Genomic DNA, 13,360 nt, shown 5'->3' with positions numbered 1-13,360 from the left:
CTTGCTCCCAGAAGATGTTTGTTGAATCCTGAGCACCTGTTGCAGGGCTCTGAAGTAAACAAATAATGTTAGTTTGCAAAAACACACAGACGGATCAAGAAAGTAAGATGAATATAGATGTTGTGTGAAAAAAGGGGAACGAGCTTTTCTTTGGGCGTGGGGGTGATGGAAGGAAAAATATCTGTCTACTACAGGGGCAGGCAATTATTTTGGCTGGAGGGCCATTTAATGAGTTTTGGTCAGCTGTCAAGGATCACAATCGTAGCTGCCCGCCATCCCCTCAGCCTCCCTGGACAGGTACCCTGCCCCCTGGTCACCAGCTTGGGACTGGAAGTCCCACCTCTAATCCCTGACTTTTGCCACTAGAAGTCCTTCTCCTTGCTCTGGAAATACTCCTTTTGGGAGGCAGGGTGCTGCTATCTTGAAAATGAAAAAAAACCCCCAAATCATATACTAAAAATAGTTTCATAGTTTGTAGGGTCGGAAGGGACCTGACCAGATCATCGAGTCCAACCCCCTGCCATGGCAGGAAAGAGTACTGGGATCAAACAACCTCAGCAAGGTGTTCATCCAGCCTCCTCTTAAAGACCCCCAGGGTAGGAGCCAGGACGACTTCTCTTGGAAGTTAGTTCCAGATCCTAGCTGCCCTGATAGTGAAGTAGCGCCTCCTGATATCTAGCCTGAATCTACCCTCTGCCAGCTTGTGACCGTTATTCCTGGTCACTCCTGGCAGTCCTCAGGGGAACAGGGACTCCCCCAATGCCTGCTGGTCCCCTCTGACTAGTTTGTAACAGTTTGTAAATACATCTACTATAACTTACTTAAATTTTATTTAAAAATATCATTGTCTTGATTTACGTTTGCTTGCATAGTACGTCTAGAGGCAATTGCATAATAGCTCAAAATAAAGTCCTACTTTGGTGGGTGGGTGTGGATGGCTGTGGGGTGTGTGGTTGGGGTGGGGGCTGTGGGAGGGTGTGGGTGGCGTGGGAGAGAGAGATGGGGCCGGGCAATCAGCTCCATCGCATGCAGCTCTCATGGACTGTGTGTAAGCTTCATGCAGGGCAGCCAGGCAGACCCCGTGCTCATGCCCAGGCTTCGCACTCTTGTTGCTGCCCCACTCTGGGTCCTCACTGACCCCAGGGCACTGGCACAGGCTCCACACTTCCATCTGCTGCCACCAACACTTCCCTGTTACTTCCCTTTCCCTCCTGTATGCCTGTCTGCCACTGCTACCACTGCTTCTCAGCCACCACTTCCCTCACCCACTGGCCCTTCCTGCTGCCCCCCCCCCCCGCACTGCAGCCCCCGCCGGGACCTTTTAGCACCCTACCTGCCCACCACTCCCCATGCCTGCTGCTGATTTCTGCCCCCCTGCCTACTGCTATGGCTCCAGCCTGCCCTGGCCAGCACCATGTGGTTCCCAGCTGCATGGCTAGGACTGCATAGCATGGCATGGTGCTAGCCTGGGTCCTGCAGCATAGGCTGATGGCAGCAGTTTCCCTGCTTCCCTCCATCTGATTGCATCTGACTTTCCACTCAGACAGAGGGAGGGCAGGGAACAGCCAAAGGATCACCAGGCTAGAAGCTGCAGAGGCTTCTGGTTGGGGGCTGGAGAGTTGGGGGTGGGGCCAGGTGGGCTTTGCTTCTCAGCCACTGGGTCCTGCTGCTGGCTCCCCCTGGGTCCTGTTGCTGCTGGTGCCTTGTGATTTTTGACAGACAGCCATGCGCAGATAATAATTAATACTCTAAATTTTTTAGGGGCCCTGCGGGTTACATAGAATAGCTTGGTGGGCTGGATGTGGCCCACAGGCCATATTTTGCCTACCCCATGTCTACTATGTGATGCTGCACTCACTTCATTTAAAAGAATCACAACTGAAAAGCATTAATGACAGTGCAACCTGCAACTGGCAGTGATTTCTCACTTCCTAGTGAACTCGAAGAACTGAAACTTAAGCTCAAACAGCAAAGACTGAATCAAGTGTGTAGTTTTGCAGAGTTTGTAACAAGTCAGTTTAAATTTTCATTTTACAAAATCGCATGCAAAACAACAATATGGACCGTACCAAAAGTAGATGATGTTCTACCCTTTGGATATTTCCAGAGGGCTTTGGATATTTCAGAGATTATTGAAAGTTATCTGAGTTAGTGCAATGGAGTTATTGAAGAGATGAGAAATTATTGAAGAGATTATTGAAAAAGAAGGGTCATTTAGTATTGCAACTGAGAAAAGTCTGGATGTTCATGTTACCTTCATTTATTGAAAATTGTCAGAGCAAATTATTTGGGAATTAGATATAACAGAAGACCTGTTGGTATGATATCATTGCAAAATGATGCTGAAGGAGAGGGTGAACAAGGTGTTGTAAAAATGTCTTTAAAAAGTTTGTAGCACCAGAGAAAGTAACAGTCACAGCAACAGACAGGGCATTGGCTAAGTTAGGTAAGAGAAGTGTGGTTTGTTTGTTTTTTTTTGGGGGGGGGTGGAGGCTTGCCAAAGTCTGAGAAGTCAGTGCATGAAATTTTGTGTGATCCTTGCATTACATACCAGCAAGCATTATTTTTAACATTTACTTCTCTTTGCAATGTAATGAAAGAGGCTACTGAATTAGTTTAATCAGGTCAAAACTCAAGAAACATAATCAGTTCAAAACTTTGTGTGAAGAATGTGATATGCAGTACAGTAATCTAGTTTTGCAAACCAAAGCGAGGTGCCTTTGTTGTAGCTACATACTAGCCCATGGCTTGGATTTGCTTGAACTAGTCATGTTCTTCATTATTGGTTGCGTTGAAACTTCATCCAATCTCTTTCAATTCTAGACTAATCTACTGTGCAGTAAGGCATCACCATGTAACTGCACAACAGCTACTGTGCAGTAAATTATACAGGTACTAGATTAACTGCACAGTAGTTACTGCATCATAGTGCTCGTGCAAATTTGCTCCTGGTTATTCACACCAGCAGGGGGCCGGGTTCTGGTGTTGCTCAGCTCTAGGCTCCTGGGAGTCAATCAGCACTGGAACGGGGTTGCTCTCTGCCCACCCTCTCTCCCCCGTCCCCGCACTGTGTGGCTCTGAGCTCCTCCCAGGAGGGCTGGAGGACTTCAGATTGCTTGTATTACCTCCATAGAGCAGCCTGAAGTTACCCTTATGTGAGCTAGTGAGCATAGCCCAGTTAACCCTTGCCTAATGTGGCATAATTTGAAATGCTCAGAGGATGCTTACCATAAGTTAATAAGCTAACATGCAGATGCTTGAATTTTAAGTGCCCTTAGTATGGTCTGCATGTAATGAGTAACTTCCCCCTTAGAGAAGCTTTTGAAAACAAGACATTCTTCATCAGGTACCAGCGTGTGGATGGATGCTTAGTGAAATTAATGATCCTGGGGGGCCAAGTGCAGGAGAGATGTTAAGTTTTAGATCAAATGAAAATGTAAATCTCTACTGCTGGTAATGTTTCAAACACAATCCTTGTCAAAAGTGAGCATGTCAATGAGGCAGCATAACGTTAATTTATTGAAGAAAATACTACTACATTTAAACTATGCATACATTTAGGCTGTAGACAAGTCCTTTTAAAGGAAAAAACACAAAAGGATGGGTGATGAACCAAAAGTGAGCCAGTTGGAGATGCAGGTGGATCTATTACAGGTTCATTCTCTAGGTCACCGATGGGTGGAGTCACTAGGACGTTCTGTAGACAGATCCGTGCTATGGGGCAGTTTTTGCATTCAGAGGGGCTGCTGCAGCTCTCATGAAATACAGCATTAGAGAAAGAGCTTCAACGCCCTTCATAATCATAACAGTGGGGTTAAAGAAACACTTTAAAATTCATTTTCCATATCACGATAGAGAGTTAGAGATAATTGTAGAGCAACAGCCAGCAGGAACACAGCTCTGAATGCCAGAAAGTGCTTTATAAAGGGAGAAGGTTCCCCAGGCTTAATGAAAGCCCAGAATCTTTGAATTTAAACCCTATCACCCAGCCAGGGATTGATCTAGTATTTCTGTTGTACTGGACAGAGATTAAAATCAATTGAGGGATCCTACTCCCAGCCTGCTGTACTTCATCATAGGAACTAACAGAAAAATCTTCGTCTGTAGAGTTAGGGCACCAAATTTGGAAAACACTTTTTCAAGGGTGTGTAAAGAATTCACCAGACACAGCACCCTAGCAATCCCCCTAACTTAGGAGAAAGAGTTACAGACTGAAAACAATTCATGTAGCCCTTCTCTCTCCACTGTGAATATTACCTCTGGCCTTGCTTTGTCTGTCCTGTAGCTATGGGTAAATACAGTTTTGGATTCAAGCAGTGAAGTAATGCTGGACCTGATGCTGCGAGGTCTTGAGCGTTCTCAATTCTCATTCAAATTAGTGAGAACAGATGGGATGCCCCTTCAGGCTCCTTAGTAAACCATGTGATGTGAGTATCAATCAGCTTCCATGTCAGGGTAAACTGGGAGCTTTCAGCTCGTAAAAGTGAAGAACAAAAGGAGTTTTAATTCTGGCAGCTTAAGGGGTTGGCTCGAGACCCATACGTTAGCAAGGGCTAGAAACATTATTTGAGTCTATCTTCCATAATTTATACAGTGTTTTTCTACTTCTCTTGCTGACAGGTTATTCTAGTTAGGCTGTTCACAAAAAATACTCTTTAATAAACCACTTCTCCTTTATAAATCTAGAGAGTAGAGGTGTGCATTATGTAAATATAGTGGCATACATGAAATCCCAGAGTATATTTCTGTGCTGAATTTCTGTTAGCAACTGTTATGGTGCCAGAGTGTTTCTGATTACTCAAATGTATAGGGCTATGCTTCCAACTGTCTGGCCTTCTCTTCTGTTTTCAATGGAAAAAGGTGCTGAACTCTTTTGGAAATCTGGCCTTTAATGAGATGAGAAGGATGTTAATGGTTTATGTGTGCTAGTAAGATAAAAGGATTTGGGGCCATTAATCATAAAGTAATTAGGGAAGGGAAAAATAAGGCAACCTTGGCTGCCCAAAAATGTTTAAACTGAGAGCTGCTAAATGAAGTGGTAAGAAAGAAATCCCTAGGTAGATTTACAACTTAAGGTTTGGTAACCTCCTTTATTTGCAAATGCTTCTAAGATGTAGAGAAACGTAAGATCCCTGACTTCCCTTTTTATTTTTATCTCCAAGTGCATCCAAAGTTAAAAATAAATCCCTCTGAAAGAAGCTGTGAGAACCAATATGGCTCAAATGTCAGGAGTCTAATTTTAAGCCCAGGCATGGCAGGTACAAAGGTTCAATTTCTCCCATATGTGAGTGAACACTGCATAGCACGGATTAAAATGTCCAGCTGTACTAATTCCCCTTCAGATATCACAAGCAGCCCTCACAGAAGCAGTTGACATTTCTTCTTCAATAGTTTCAAGCCAAATAAAATTACCTCTAACAATCGTTTTAAATAAGTACTCTTCTTTGCTAACCAGTTGCTGCTGTACTGCTGTTCGGTGTGTATTTGCTCTTTCAGGAAATGAGATGTAATTATGGGACTAATCCTGCAAGATGCTAAGTGCCCTTAAAACCAGTGCAAATTAATGGGAGTTGAGAGCAACTGCTGAGAAGTGTTAAGTGCTTAGTACATCATAGCAGTAGGCCTCGTATTTGTAAAGGTTGTTTAGGGTTGCAGCACATGACAAGGTAGACCAGGGGTCAGCAACCCCCAATACGTGCACCAGAGCCATTGATCTGCCGGGCTCTGGGCAGCTGCCACTGGCCACAGAGCCTGGGCTGTTCGCAGCAGAGCCCAGGTCAGCTGGCAGCCAGGAGGCTGCAACCAATGTCTGGGGTCTGGAGCCCCGGCCCAGCTCGGGGGCTGGTGGCAGCTTCATGCACGTCTTCCTAGGGCACATGGTGGGGAAGGGCCTGAGGCACTTCAAACCTGGCCTCCCACCTGCTGTCTGCCCAGAGGTGCATGTGCATCCGCTGCTAGCAGTGAGGGTCGGGCACCTTGTCAAGTCATGGGTCAAGGTTGGGGTATTTTTGGTACTCTGGCCAAAAACATTGCCAAGCCCTGATGCAGACCCTGACGAGCTGAGCTATTTAAGGGAAGAATAGGGAGGGAGCTACTGCTCTGACTTCACTCTGCTCAACTAAACTTTGAGATTTGGATATGACATGAAAAAATAGTGGCTGGAATGACTAAGCCAAAAATGAGGGCTTCATAATATTAAGTTAAAGGAATGAAAGTGGTGAGTATTATTATCATTGAGGATGATGCTGGATTTGTAGCTCAGCCCAGCAGATCAAGAGACTGTTGGGCTAATGAGGATTTTTTGGAGATACCGTTCCCTTTATCTCACGCCAGGACTTCTCAGCTTAATCGTTTCTATTTGAAATGGCACACTTCTTTCCATGAAAATTTCTGTATACTGTGAGTTCTTGTCTATCTCTTCAAGTGTTAGCAACAGAGAGGCCTAAGGAACTCTAGGCTGAAGTAGTGTGGGAAGGGTGAGAGAAAATAAAATGAAAGGTTTCTGTAACATTGACACTTTTTAAAAATACAGGTGATAACTACAACAGAACCTGGATCGTTTCTCCCTGGGTATTTCAAAATGTGCTTAACTTGCAGCAGGCAGAAGTGACGGATGGACTGAGTAGTAGCTGTTTCCTGTGGCATTTATTTCAAAGGGCACTGCTTCTCCACCCAGCTGGAGGGAAATAATGGTCTCATGCAGCTAACCACTGTGGCTGTATGTGACTCCACCTCATCTTTGCAAAGTCTATGGAGCCTGATGCTGCAAACTGTCTGGGTTCCACTGTACTAAGTGGGCTTAGATTCTAATTTTCATTTTGATCCAGCTTTTTTTTTGATCTATGCGTACATATTAAACATCATAGAAAGGCTAAATTAGAGCTCAGAAACATTTAGCTGTTCAAAGAATGATTTTTCAGATTTTCTTAGACATTAGAGCTGGAAGGGACCTCGGAAGCCATTGACTGCTACCCTCTGAGCCTGATGCTCCAGCCAGTTTTCTATCCACCTTACAGATCACTCATCCAGCCCATACTTCCTTAGCTTTCCTGGGAGAATGTTGTTGGAGACCATATCAAAATTCTTGATAAAATCAAAGTATGCTACATCCACTGCTCTCCCTGCATACACAGAGCCAGTCATCTCATCATAGAAGACAATCAGGCTGGTCAGGCATGACTTGCCCGTGGTGAATCCATGCTGACTGTTCCTAATCACCTTCTTCTCCAAGTGCTTAGAAAGGGACCCCTTGAGGATCTGCTTCATGATTTTTCCAGGGACTGAGGTGAGGATGACTGGGCTGTAGTTCTCTGGATCCTCCTTCTTCCCTTTCTTAAATATGGGCACTATGTTTGCCCATTTCCAGTCACCCAGGAGCTCTCCTGATCACCATGAGTTTTCAAAGATGATGGCAGCGGCGCTACAATCACATCAGCCAACTCCCTTACTGGAGTGCATTCCTCAGGTGCATTCCATCCAGCCCCATAGACATGTACACATCCAGCTTTTCTAAATGCAGTAATCTGGGAGCTGAACTTATCTGTGAAGTCCGAGGTGAAAAAGGCATTGAGCACTTCAGCCTTTTCTGCATCCTCTGTCACAAAGTTGCCCCCCCTATTCAGTAAGGGACCCATACTTTCCTTGATCTTCTTGTTGCTGACATACTTTTAGAAACCCTTCTTGTTACCCTACATGTCCCTTGCTAGCTGCAACTCCAATTGCACTTTGGCCTTTCTGATTTCATCCCTGCATACCCAAGCACTAGTCTTATACTCCTCCCTATTTATTTGTCCACGTTTCCAGTTCTTACAAGATTCCTTTATGAGACTTAGTTTACGGAAGAGTTCCCTGCTAAGCCAAGCTGGTCATCGGCCATACTTGCTAGTCTTCCTGCACATCGGGATGGTTTGTTCCTGCACTCTCAGTAAGGCTTCATTAAAGTACAGCCAGCTCTCCTGGACTCCTCTCCCCTTCAGACTGGCTTCCCAAGAGATCCTGCCTATGAGTTTCCTGAGTGAGTCTTAGTCTGCTTTTCGGAAGTCCAGGGTCCTTTCTCTGCTTGTTTCCATCCTTCCTTTCCTCAGGATCCTGAACTTAATCATCTCATGGTCACTGCTGCCCAAGTTGTCATCCACTGCTACATTCCCCACCAATTCTTCCCTGGTTGTGAGCAGCAGGTCAAGAAGAGCACAGCCTCTAGTTGTCCATTTCAGCACTTGCACCAGGAAGTTGTCCCCAACACCCTCCAAAAATGTCCTGGGTTGCCTGCACGCTGCTGTATTGACCGCCCAGCAGATGTCAGGGCAAGCAAGTTCATTGAAATATCTAGTTGCTTGGAAATATGGTGATATCTCAGCATGTAGTACCTTCTTCTGGACCAATGCCCCAGCTTGATGATTGGAAATACTGCATATATTTTCAGATGTGTGTTAAGAAATATAGGTTGTAGTCATTAAAAATCCCATAGCACTTTTTACACAAGTCTTTTCTGGTGAAATTTCAGATGGGTTAGTTACATGCACCATATCTACAACTTCCCCTGCCATTTCTGGATTCAGTATTTGTATCTTGGCCTAAATGCTTGTGTAGATTTGCCAAATGCTATTCAACAGCAAGTGCAAAATGTCTTCAGTGGATACTCTAGATTCTTGATCAGTGCCCTAGAAGTCTGAGATGCCTGAAGTTTAGTCATGGGTCTTGCATGGATTCATTATGTAGTGTTGGATGATCACTTAATCTCCCTGCCTCCATGTGTCTCCCTGTAAAGTGGGGATAATGCTCACAGTTGTCAAGGCTACAAGACTGTTCCTAGTGCTAACTTTCCAGAGTGCTTCACAGGTCTTAAAGCCCTGTAGCATGAATATATAGTTTAAGGCCCCAGGAAATAAGCGTGATGTTTAAATGAAAGGTAGCAACATTACAGGGCTTATCAGAGGAATTAAGTTCATCTGTGTAAATGAGCATAACAGGCCATGTACAAGGGAACATAGATGATACTCCAAAACTAGAGTGATGAAGAAGCAGAATCCTCAACAGTGGGTGTGTCTACATGTGCGTGTAAGTGTGCCTAAATTTAATTTAATGGTAAATGTGATCATGAAATAAAATGGAGAATGGGGATGGTAAAAGACGTATTTCTGAAAATGAAAAAGATACTGACAAATACTACAATTTTCAGGGGGAAACAAAGTTAAGAGTTTTGGATTGCTATGTTATACCAGTCCTTGTGTATGCATCAGAATGGTGGACAATATCACCAAGTATGGAAAAGAGAATTGAAGCAACTGAGATGTGGTTCTTAAGGCACTTTTTGAAGGTATGTTGGACAAGTCACACTTCAAACAAAGATATTTTGTTAAGAGCAGGCTGCAGGAGGAAGCTGCTGATTAACATCAGAAAGAGACAGTTGGAGTTTCTCAGACATGTTATGAGGAAAGAGGAAATTGAAAGTCTGGCTGTAACTGGAAAGACTGAAGGAACGAGAGGTTGTGGAAGACAGAGGTTGACTTATGTCGAGTCTGTCTAAATGGATGAATGTATTAACACTGGAAATTCTGCATGCCCCAAAGAGAAGAGATCTGTGGAAGACCATGGTCACCAACTTACTCTTTGGATATACTGCCTAGAGAGAGAGAAATCTAACACGGATTAGCTTAATGTACATTAAGTGGGTTTAGGCAGGCATCTACATGTGCAGGTATTAAAGCACATTGACACTATGTGTGGACTGACTTGGGCCTTTGGAACGTGTAAATGCATTATAGCATCTACACGTTCATAAATGTGCTTTTACTATTCATGTCTAAATTTGATACCTGCACTGATACCTGATAGTCTCCCTATGTCTGAAGAAGGGTACTTGTGCCAGAAGGTTTGTAAAGAACTTTATTCCAACTACTCAGTTGGTCTAATTAAAGATATCACATCTACCCAAAGAACCTTGACTGATTATTGAAAAAAGCACTGGTGTGCACCTAGCATGCAGAGAAAACTTGCAACGTGTCTGTATATTTATATTTTTATCTCCTTAGAAATCTGTAACATGGAAGTTGGTCCAGTGTTACCAATTGAAACTTATTTGTGAATGAATTTATAGAGCCTGATCTTTACATTTAAATCAATGTAATGTACATTCCTAAGAAGCCATTTCATGCCATAAATCTGTACTTTCATTATCCCTTTGAAATATTAGTTTCAAAGAAAAGATTGACGTTTTGAAAGCCATAGCCTACTAGTTAGACTTTACTTCCCATGAATTTGCCATATGATCTTCAAGTTGTACCTTAACAAATGATTTTATTATCATGAGTTATTTACTATATCTATGCAGGAAAACATAATCATTAACATCATACATAGCTTTCATATGGCAGTTTTCATCAGTAAAATCTGTTTTCTGGGGATGGGAAAAAGGTTATGAAGTGTTTATATTATATGGATTGGGGATTCTGCGTTGCAGTGACAATACACTAAATCAATTTAAGTTTCATTGTTAGTTTCAACAGATCCTGTCTGTCAAAGTACATTGCTTCTCGTTATCATAATTATGAGAATATGCACATAGGGTTCACAAAAACATGCACATTAGAAATAATTCAGTGATTAAGACCTTGTGCTTTGCAGTAGAAAGGAAGAGTGTACACTTTTAAAATGTGGTTTTTCTTGTAAAAGTGATGTTACACAGACTGTTTTTATTTGTGGTATAATGACATATGAGTGCAAATACACATTTTGTGTTCCTCTTTTAGGACCATTTATCTCTTCCTTTTTTCTGAAACCCATGTCATTCTTATTTTTGTTGGGCTTAAATGAGAGAGAAAGAAAAGGATGGCCTGATGGTTCAGGTGTCAGCACCAGACCCTTCAGATCTAACTTAAGCTTGATGCCATGCAGCTGACAAACGCTGTTTGCCCAGTTCCTTATAGGTCAAATAGCAATAATGTAGATACATTCGTGTTTTTGAAGAGCTTAGCTATGATTGTGATGGAGGCCATGCATAGCAATGGGCCACTCTTCTTTGCATGTGGTGTCAACCTTGTATAGATCAGTATAGATTTACAAATGGGTAAGGCTCAGATTCTGAAAGCTGTGCATTGCTTCACTTTAAATTTAGATTTAAGTGACCAGGGTAGATGAAAAAAAATCAAGTTATGTTTCCTGGACCTCTCGGACCTTGGACGGAGACAAATGCAACATTTCCTCTGGATTCCCAGCAACCAGCACACTCTGCAGGAGTGTTCATGGGAAATGCAGAGGATCGGGGTGTGCATCTGGAAGCCTGGCCACCTCCTGCAACTAGGCCCACGTCCTTGTTAAGGTGCAGAGCCCGGAACTGGACGCACTACTCCAGCTACGATCTCACCAGTGCTGAGGAGAGCAGGAGAGTCATTTCTTTGCAATGGTTTTGTTGGAGATGCATCAATTGATGCATGCCAGCGTACAGTTGGCCCTGCTGGCTACAGCATTGCATTGCTGGCTCATGTTCATACTGTGGTCAATTATTAGCCTCAGGTCTTGGTGATAAGTGATGGGGGATTTTCAGTCCTGCTGCCTGATGAGAGGCAGCACATGCACAAGCACCCATGTCACAAGTTTTGCCTGTGAGCAGCTAGGGGTGCAGGGCCCCGGAACTGCCCTGCACCTATCTCCTTGATAGCTGGCAGGCTTTGTGGCCGCAGCAGGACCTAGCAGCCAGGCCTGCAGTGGTTTCCCCCCACTCTGCTCCCAAACAGACAGTTGCATAAGCACCCATGGCACGAGTTTTGCCCGTCTGTGGCCAGAGGTGCAGGGCCCCAAAACCCAGAACCCTTGCACCTACCTCCTTGATAGCTGGCAGGCTTCGTGGCCTCAGCAGGGGCTAGCAGGCCTGCAGCTTTCACCCTGCTGCACCTTAACACAAACAGTGTCACCCATGTCACGAGTTTTGTTTGTCTGCAGCTTGAGGTGCAGTTTCCCCAAACCTCTGCACCTATCCCCTTGAAACATGACAGGCTTCGTAGCCTCAGCAGTTTTGACCCCGCTGTGGCTTAACACGTACACATGACATGAGTTTTGCTTTCAGGATTTTGGGGTGCAGTTTCTCTGAGCCCCCTGCACCTATCTCTTTGAAACTTGGCATGCGTCATGGCCTCAGAAGGGCTACCATCCCTGCAAGTTTCATCCAAATCTGGCCAGAAATAACAAAGTTATAGCCTGTTTTGACCTTCCCCATTATATATGACGGGCAAAATGTCAAAACAGCGTTGAAACAGCACACATTTCAACAGAACAAAACAGAACAGCCATTTCGACTCGAAACAAAAGTTGAAATGAAACACTGTTCTGTCGAAACGTCGAAGAGCTGGTCGAAACAGAACGCTGCCGTTTCGCTCAGCCCTACTGTTTATGTGGAAGACATCATCCAAAACCCCGCCTGGACTTCACTGCCTAAAGGGATGGTCTTATTGAATCACAACTGGGGAAACAAAGGGGATGACCCACCACAACAACTGACACCACTGAAGGCACCATTTAGTATTTTAGCTGGGGATTCATATTAAAACTGAGGTAAAGGAGTTTGATGCCTTTAGCTCGATTTTAGGAGCTGCTTAGCTTGATTAATTAATTGTGACTGCAGTGGGGCTTTCTTTGGGCAAGGCTAATTGCATTAAGCAACTGTCAACAATGTTTATTTTCCCCAAATCAGACAAAGTAGAGTAATGCATAGATAGATTGAGGTACGGTTTAAAATGAGTACTGTATATTGTAAAAATCTATATAAACAGCCTTTAAAACCCAGCCTTGAAAGGCTTATATATAAAAGTTGTCCAACTATGATCAGTGGGATAATTTATCTAGAGGGCATGTTGGCAAGAATTGCTATTGAGGAATACATGAGTTTGCAGTATCTCCCCCTATCTCCAGCTCCTTTATCCTGGTGTAATTAGTGGACATAGTGAGCTCTTAGGAAATATCCTGACCAAGTTCTTCATCTTGGCAAACCTTAAATGTTTCAGAATCAACCCTAAAAGTGAGAGTTTCTTTGCTAGAAGAAATTTAAAATGTCTAATTTAAGATGGTCCAGATGGAAAAGGAGGGATTTGTTTCAGTGAATGGTGGCTAACACTATTTTTTGTGAACTTCAGCATCATTAAAATAATACTCAGTATAGGAAACTCATTTTGGACCTTATCATCATGGTCATGTTTTTTTAGGAACTGTGTTAGTTGAGCACCTTGTATCTTAAAATCAAGGTTCAAAGCAAGGCCTTACGTGGCTTGGTGTGGAGAGGTGGAGCAGAAGACTGCCTTGGTCCAACCCAGGGCTCTGCAGAGAGGACAGAGGATGTGCTCTTGAGCTAAGATTACTAAGCAAATGCACT

This window comes from Crocodylus porosus, unplaced genomic scaffold, assembly GCF_001723895.1.
Source record: "Crocodylus porosus isolate Cpor-Errol unplaced genomic scaffold, CroPor_comp1, whole genome shotgun sequence".
NCBI classification, from domain to species: Eukaryota; Metazoa; Chordata; order Crocodylia; family Crocodylidae; genus Crocodylus; species Crocodylus porosus.
Note: the sequence above shows the minus strand (reverse complement) of the source record.